Raw genomic sequence first — 8,441 nt, 5'->3', positions numbered from 1 at the left:
ACACACACACACACACACGTAAACACATACACACACGCTGCATGCAAGCAGCGCTCACACATCCCTCTGTGTACGTGCCCACACACACACAGCGTATGTATGATGTGGATTTAGATGCTACACAGGGCCTAACCATTCCTCGTACTCAAAGAAGAGACAATTGCTCTCCATCTTGTCTAATATCTCCGGTTCCCCCCCCCCCCCCCCCCCCAGAGACGATTTAGTGGCTGAGGCCTCCGAAACCACACGCACCCCCGCTGGCCTCGGATCGAATCCCCGCCTCAGAAGCGCCTCTCCTGTGTTTTCACCGCTTCGCATCCCCTCCTGATCTGTCAATGAAGGCGGAACACATCGGAGGGCTGTAGATGACGTCTGCCTGCCTTGCTTTCTTCTTCCTAAAAAAGAAGACCTTAACAGTTTCTGTACACCTACAGAAGCGGAGTGGAGCGAAGCAGTTCAGGTGACTCATTTCACTGTGGGAGAGGAGGGCTGGGCCGAGCTCTGGGGAGAGGGTGGAACACAGAAAAGATTCCTACCATGGAGGAGGCCACTTGCAAAAACACATCGCTGACAGTGGCAGGAGGAGAGCAGAGCAGTGAGGGAAGAAACAGCAACACTCTCCGGGTGTTCTATTCTTAGTCTCTTCTCCTCAGACTCACACACTGTGTGTGTGTGTGTGTGTGTGTGTGTGTGTGTGTGTGTGTGTGTGTGTGTGTGTGTGTGTGTGTGTGTGTGTGTGTGTGTGTGTGTGTGTGTGTGTGTGGGCAGGCAGGTGGTGTACAGCTGACAGTTGATTTGCTGTGACACCAGACACACTGGCTGCCTTGGACTCCTGTGGCCTAGATATCAGAGTCTCCTGGAAGCCCCTCACACTCTATTTCACATACACATACACATGCATGCTCTCACACACTCTTAATCACATGCACACACTCATCTGTGTCACTTTCTTTCTCTTTTTGCCCCCTCTCTTTCTCTGATTTAGACCTACATATCCCTCTCTGATTGACAAGCAGGTGGTCTCTGCTGAAAGTCCTTAAGGGTTCGGGGAGGAGAGGAAAACAATACGTAGCAAAGAAAACCTCAACAGCAAGGCGGCCAGAGAGGAGGAAGAGAAAAATAAATTGGAGATAGAGACAGAGGGTTGTGACAAGAGAGAGACAAACCGAGTGAGAGATAGAGGGAGAGAAGGGAGAAACAGAGGAGTATTAGAGTGCAGGAAGCCGATAGAGAGAGAGATGGAGAGTGAGATCCCATCATGTAAACAGTCTGAAGCACCGCATAGAGATGGAGGAGGCTGTTGCCATGGCGGCAGAGGCTGCATCCTTTTGTTAAAGATGTCACTCAGGGGGAATCAGGGCTAATGAGGAAGGACTTTGCGCCGGCGCGTGCATGTGTGAGCGCGGGTGTTAGTCAATGTGTATCTGGGCAACACGGTCTGCTGGTATTCTGGAGTACTGGTGCTATAACGCTCCTCACTTCAGCACATAGGGAAAAGAGAGCAGGGGGGAAGTACAGTTGGAATACAGTCAAGAGTGGAGAATTAAAAATAGAGGAGAGATTAAGTCACGCAGGGGTTACACAGCCCATGTGGAGAATTCGAATGTCATCAGTGAGGAGGGCGGTGAGGTTACAGACGAATGTGTGTGTGTGTGTGTGTGTGTGTGTGTGTGTGTGTGTGTGTGTGTGTGTGTGTGTGTGTGTGTGTGTGTGTGTGTGTGTGTGTGTGTGTGTGTGTCAGCGTGCACGAGTGAACTCTATTGAGACTCAGGCAAGTGATGCGTGTGTGTGGTTTGGTGTGTCGCTGTGCTGCGTAGGTGGTTTGTTCTCGGGGCTCTTCATCTCTCTGCAAATTAGTGAAGAATCAAAGGGAAACAGGTTTCATTTAATCCTACCCTCTCCGTCTCTCTTTCTTTCTCTCTTGTCTCTCCGTCCTCGGCAAACAGCCTTGAGCCTCCCACAGAGTGAGTGCAGACATCTGCCTGCCCTTTCTTTCTCTCTCCCTCTTTTTTCAATCTTAGAACCAACACAAACACACACACACACACACATACACTGCATATTTGTTTTGCTGTCAGCACCGTCATCAAAGAGAGTGAGAGAGATCTTCGCGCCATTTTTTCCATTCTACTCCAATTCCCTCTACTCACTCGTTTCCCCCCCCCGTCTGTTCCCCTCTCTCTTTCTCCTGATCTTCCTCTATTTCCCCCTCTTCCTCTTCCTCTGCCTTTATAGACAGGGATAAATAATTTGATCTGGAGGGGTTTTTGATATCCCACCACTCTGAGAGGCGTGACGTTAATCTTTTATTATCTGCTCTCTCATTCTTACTCTCCCCTTTCTCTACCATTCCTTTTTTCTCCATATCTTTTCTACCAAACTCACCCCCCCCCCCCCCACCCACCCCCCCCCCCCCCCCCCACCCCCCCAGCCCGTCCTTGCAGTATTCTAATGATTCATATTTCACATCCACTGCCTTTTCATTTAGCCTGTCTACACCGCTTCAGGGACAGCTACTCACAATCTTAATTGACTGAGGAGATAGAGGGGCTGGGTAGGTGGCAGAGGTAGAGCCGCCCTCCAACACCCCCCACCCCCAATCTACAATAACAAACATGTGAGGGGGGGGGGGACACAGAGACAGACTCTCCACCATCCACACATTTCGAGCAAAAAACACATCAATGCACGGGGCAGGCGTGCAGATTTGCACGGCGTGGTAATTAAGCTGTCGATTTTTCTTAGGGTCAAGGGAGTGACGCAGGAGAGCAGAGCAGAAATGATGATGTGAAGGAAAGGATGCTCAGATGAGGAGAAATGAGAGGACTCACTCCCTCCCTTTCTCACCTCTCTCTCCCTCTCCATCTCTGTATCCCCCCCCCCCCCCCCACACACACACACACACACACCCACACACACACTCCCACCCCCAACCCATCTCTCTGTCTGTCTGTGCGTCTCTTTGATCTCAGCCTCTGTCCCACACTGCATATTAAGATGCCCGGGCCCCTGTTTGGTATTCAGAGTCGGGCACCATGGATGCCAGTCTCCATATCCTCTCCTCGCTTCTCTCTGAAAGAGAGCAAAAACCCCTCTGTCTGTCTCAAGATGCTTATCCCGCTAAATGGGTCTGAAATAGCTGGAGAACAGGGCGGGGGAGCGGTGGTGGCGGTAGGGTAGGGAAGAAGAGAGATGCATGGAGGGGAGGTGGGGGGGAAGTATTAGACACATCACAGACGGGTGGTGGAGGGGGAGGAGTGGGAAAGGGGAAGGGAAGCGGGGGTAAGGGAAAGAGAAGCAGAGTGATGGGGCTGATTTGAGCTGAGAGGATAATTAAACACTATTATAACAATGGGCCAGTAATACAGCAAGCTTGTACATGGAGAAGCCAGCCCTCCCATGTTTGCCTCACTAAAAAGAGGGAGGAAGAAATGAGGTAGGGGAGAGGAGAGGGAAGCACAGATTAATCGGCGGAGGAAGAGCAAGAGAAACACAGAGAGAAAGACAGAGGGGGAGAGAGACGGTGAAATACGCAAACAGAATTAGACGGTGAGAGTTTAGTGGTGGGGTGATTGCTCAGTGTTTGGGATTAGCATGACTCCCTTCACCCACTCCCTCTCTCTCCGTATATATCTCCCTCTCCTTTTTCCTCTCCCTCTCCTTCTATAAGCCCTGGGGATGGCACAGCTTTAGTTAAACTGCTCTATTAAACGGCGCCTGCTGAGAAAATCAAATTATAACTTCCTTTAATCAGCGAGTATCAGTGGCCCACACAGGAGCAGCCGCTCTGACAGCACACACAGTGAGAGGGAGAGAGAGAGAGGGAAGGAGACTGTGACTGGAGACCTGAGGGAGGCCGATATGAACCTGTCTCCCGTCTGCTTCGGTTCCCATGGCAACAAGATAGAGTGAGGGGAAATATGGGTTGTGGAATGTCTGCATCTATCGTTTCCTCTCTGTAAGCATCCATACACAAAGATATGAGGAGAGAACGCTCTGTGAGGCAGGGCGTCCTTCAGTTAGGGGGGTGTTTGAAGGTGGGGGCACACACTCACACACTATTGTCATATATGTCCTCAATGTCTGCGAGACCCTCATACTCGAGTACAATTATTGAGGTACTTGAGTACTTCCAGCGTCGGCTACTTTCTACTATTCACAGTATTTCATGGCACTGTAAAGTATATCATTTTAAATTCTGTTCTTGTTTATCTTATTCTATTTACATGTATATTAACTCCTGCTTTTACTCTTTTCTGCACTATTTTGTGTTTTTTTAAATGTCATTTTATTGTTTTATGTCTCATATATTTATAGTGCATTGTTGGAGGAGCCTTGGACTTAAGATTTTCTTTGCCATAGCCTATGTGCATATATGACAATAAAGCCTTTACATCTTGAATCTTCTACTTTAGTAAATCTCAGAGGAAAATATTGTGCATTTCATAATCAGTTATTACAGATTTTATTTACAGATTAAAATGTTATATTCCAAAAATACTATAGTAAGATAAAGACTAAAACAGTGTCTGTTTAAAATGAACAGAACTGGCTGATTGCCATGATAGCTGCATCCCCTAGCAATACATGTTTTATTTTGAGCTAAAGCTCAACAGAGACACACAAGCCAAGGATAGCATTTGGCGGGGTCACACAAATCACAGTGAACCTTTTACTATATAGGAATCAACCGTTTCTGAGGTTTTCTCCTCATGTTAATACTAAATGATTACGTTGCCTCCCAGAAGTAGGCCTATTTGTTGTTGAAATCTAGTTGCATATAAATGTTATTAGAGTTGACTATGATTTATCAGCCGTTTTACCAAATAAACATTTCCCCTCTAAACCTCTCAAATTGTTTAATTTAAATATGTGCTTGAGGCCAAAACATCTCTGGAACTAAACAGCAAAGTCTAAACTCCAAATCACTACACATGTGTGCAACAGCGCCTGCTTTTCCTCAAAATCATCTCAACACCCCTAAGATTCATCTCGTGAACCTTTGGGGTTTGGAGCCACTGGGCTAAACTTCCAAACCATAAACAAGGCAGTCCAAAGTAGCTCCAGCTCGACCAACTTCAACAGTAAAAAGATACTTTACATTGATGCATTAAAAATCCAATAATAATACGCTGTATATCTCTCTAAGTAAGGGTCAGAGTCAGTGTAATGTAGTGTCTGTGCATTTGATACATTTAGTTACTGTTCTGTGCCTTATTCCAAAGCAGGACTTGAACTTGTATTGAAGTATTGCATTGTTATATTGGTACTTTGACTAAGTAAAGGACCTAATACTTCTTCCGCCCTGGATCTGCCTCGTAATAGACCCGTGCAATCATAAATCCTTCTCGTTAGGAGGCGATCTAATCACTCTTGCCTCTGATTAGTCATTAACAGTCCAGTTAGTGAAATGGTGAGACGCAGGTGGGTGGGCAACTGCTTAGATCTCCAGGGTCTGCCTTGACTCGTTAATGATCGGTTAATTAACATTGTTTCAGTCCTCCGGCTTGTTTGCACTCACCTGCCACGGGGACGAGTCAGAAAACACTGGGGCAGGGGGCAATAAACAAGGGGAGTAGAGGAAGAGACGTTGAGGCAGAAGGAAGGAAATGAGGTGAAATGATCCTGAAACTTATAATTGAACACAATCAACTAGAGCAAGACTAACACAAAGGGAAATGCAAGGCTGTTTATAAAAGAGCAGGATCGGAAAACATAATAGGCCAAGTGGTAGCATCTCAGTGCATCAACTATCATTAGAGATCTGCAAGGCAGTGCTTGTCTCTGTTACTCATAGCAACACTGCATACCATGATAATAGGCTGACTGATGATTGGTCAGGCTGCCACACTCTGGTAAGTGACCTCAGCGCTGTACGAGTGAGCTCACTGTCTCAGTATTTTGGAAAACCCAGCCAATTCTTCACAGGACCTCCAGCAAATCTGCTAATAAACAAACTGTAGGCTGTTGTGGGCCATCACAGGAGCCACAAAGATGCATAAACCTGTACCCTAAACCCACCAGGCATCCCAGTTTCCCCTCAACCACTGATCTAAGGCCAGCAGTTTGACTGTGTTTAGTTAATATTCTACCTGTTAATTTGTCAGAGTTACTGTCTCTATTAATAAAACGCATCTCAAACCCCACCACCTCATCCCTCCTCTCTGTGTCTATAGAGTGTCTCCAAAGCATAAGACTGTTTATCGAAGCTTTAAATAATGCAGATGGTAATATGATAAGTGAATAGTCAATGTTGGTGTCCTGCTTAAACACACACACACATGCAGGCAGACAGATGGGCAGACACATACACACTCACAGTGCAATAAATAGGATTCTTCAGTTGTTTGAATGCAACATTGGGCCGAATTCGGATTTTGTTTTTCCAGTTTCCGTATCCAAAGTATTCTGTGTTAGTCATGCCAGAGAGTTGCAGTGCTGGAGAGCCAGAACATCGACCTGAAGAGCTTTGCGAGTGTGCATGTCTAATGCAACCCTGTCTGGGAATACTGCCAGTCTACTATTACTCCACTAGTGGGGTTTATCATACACACATGCGCACACCCACACACTAACACACATAACAAGAGAGGTAGGGAGTGTAGAGAGACAGAGCTTTGTGGTGTGTCACTGATCTCTGCTCGCATGCACAAACACGTCCAACGTAGCCATGGCCTGCTTGTCAAAAGTCACAAGTATGCAGCCCATGATTTTGTGTCTTAAGTGTGTGTCCCACAACGCTCACTGCTGTAAAATGCTTCCACACTGCCGATGCTCTGCAGCCATGAACAATGCATGCTGTGAGACATAGCACATACTAACGTCTAAAAAGTAAAGTAAACGTTTTTCAAACAAACCACATAACCTATTAGCTTCACAAAGAATTAAAGAGCTTGTCAACGGAAAAGGAGATTCAAATGAGTTGTCAAAACTTCAAAAATGTAACAATCCCAGCTTATACGTTGTCTATGTTTGTATTCTTGGGTTTTAAGACAATTTATGTGACAAAGCCTGCAAAATTAATATGTCAACTTTGGATATTCTATAATATTTTGCCATTTGATTTATTGACCAAACTTCTACGAGAGGGGAAAAAAGCACAGAACATGAAACCAAATCAGTTACAGCAAGGCTGGTACAATGGGCCTAATTTAGAAAATTGTGAGCGAGCCCTGTTGCTAACTATAAAATATATAATACACTCTTGATTATGTCCTTGAACATTTAAACCGCCGTGTGCGCACATAAAAGTGAGCACTCGCTTTCAAACAGTCTCTTAAAGAAGGACGTCTCAAAAACATCTTCACTTTGACAGTCTGAATCAGTTCCCAGAGAAGTACAAGAACACACAAACACACACACAATCAGGCCAGCTAATAGTGTGTGCAATTAAACACCAATTCATTCAAATCCCCAGTTGTCGCGATTATACATTTGGGTTAGATTTGAAATGTATCTTGATTAAATATTGAGAAGGACCATGTTCTGAGTGTTTCACTCTTCCTCTGAGGCTTGTGATAGTCTGATAAGAGTGTGTGTGCTGCAGGGGAACCTCATTTTATTTATCAAGTGGCATCAGTCTATTCTTTAATGTCATTAGCTACTTTGCGCATCATGAACACTATTACAACTGGATGCCATTGAGTAACCCTGCTTAAAGAAATTGAATAAAGACGATCCAGTGATATTGGAGAAATATTTTACCCTACTGATTTGTCTTATATGTCGTTTTTATAGTTTTTTGTTCTTGTAAAATGACATGGGTAAACCAAGTGCATCACAAATGCGTTCATCCTTTAAGGACATAATACATATTTAATTAAAACACAATGCAAATCATTAGCAACACAGCTACATCCTTCTGTGGTATATTCACATTTTAAACTGTTTTTCTTGGTGTTTTTATGTAAACGCTTACAGGGTTTTCTATTCAATAAAGATACCTTTTCTTCTATCACCATTCTTCTTTGTTTAAGTAAATTGTCTTTGACTGGTTAGCGTTTGCATCATTACTACCACAACTAGGATGATTTGGTTATGAACCCAGCAAGTATTTGACTTATGCAGTACAAAATACAAATACTAATATGTAAGTTAGAGGCTTAAAAGAGAACTCCATCAATATGTTTCCCTCAACTAAAGGTCAGTTTCATCAGGGGTATCTCAGCTTGAATTTGAGGACTATTGTGTAACAAGCTGGAGGTGGAGTTTAAAAGACATGGCCATTTGCCAGGCAGGGCTGATAGATACAAGGAAGGGTGCATTGTGGGAAATGTAGGATTGTTTGCAAAAAAACATGGACAAATGTGTGCAGAGGTGAAAATCCCAGCATTCAGTAGACAATGCCAGCTGGGAGCGAAAATGTGGAACCTGCTGCTTTGAAATTTTAAACCTTTCTTTTCCTTTGTGTGACTCCCCCAACTTCATGGAAGTGCATTAAT

The sequence above is a fragment of the Notothenia rossii genome (assembly GCF_949606895.1).
Source record: "Notothenia rossii genome assembly, chromosome: 2".
In the NCBI taxonomy this organism is placed as follows: Eukaryota; Metazoa; Chordata; class Actinopteri; order Perciformes; family Nototheniidae; genus Notothenia; species Notothenia rossii.
This window is presented reverse-complemented; position numbering follows the sequence as displayed.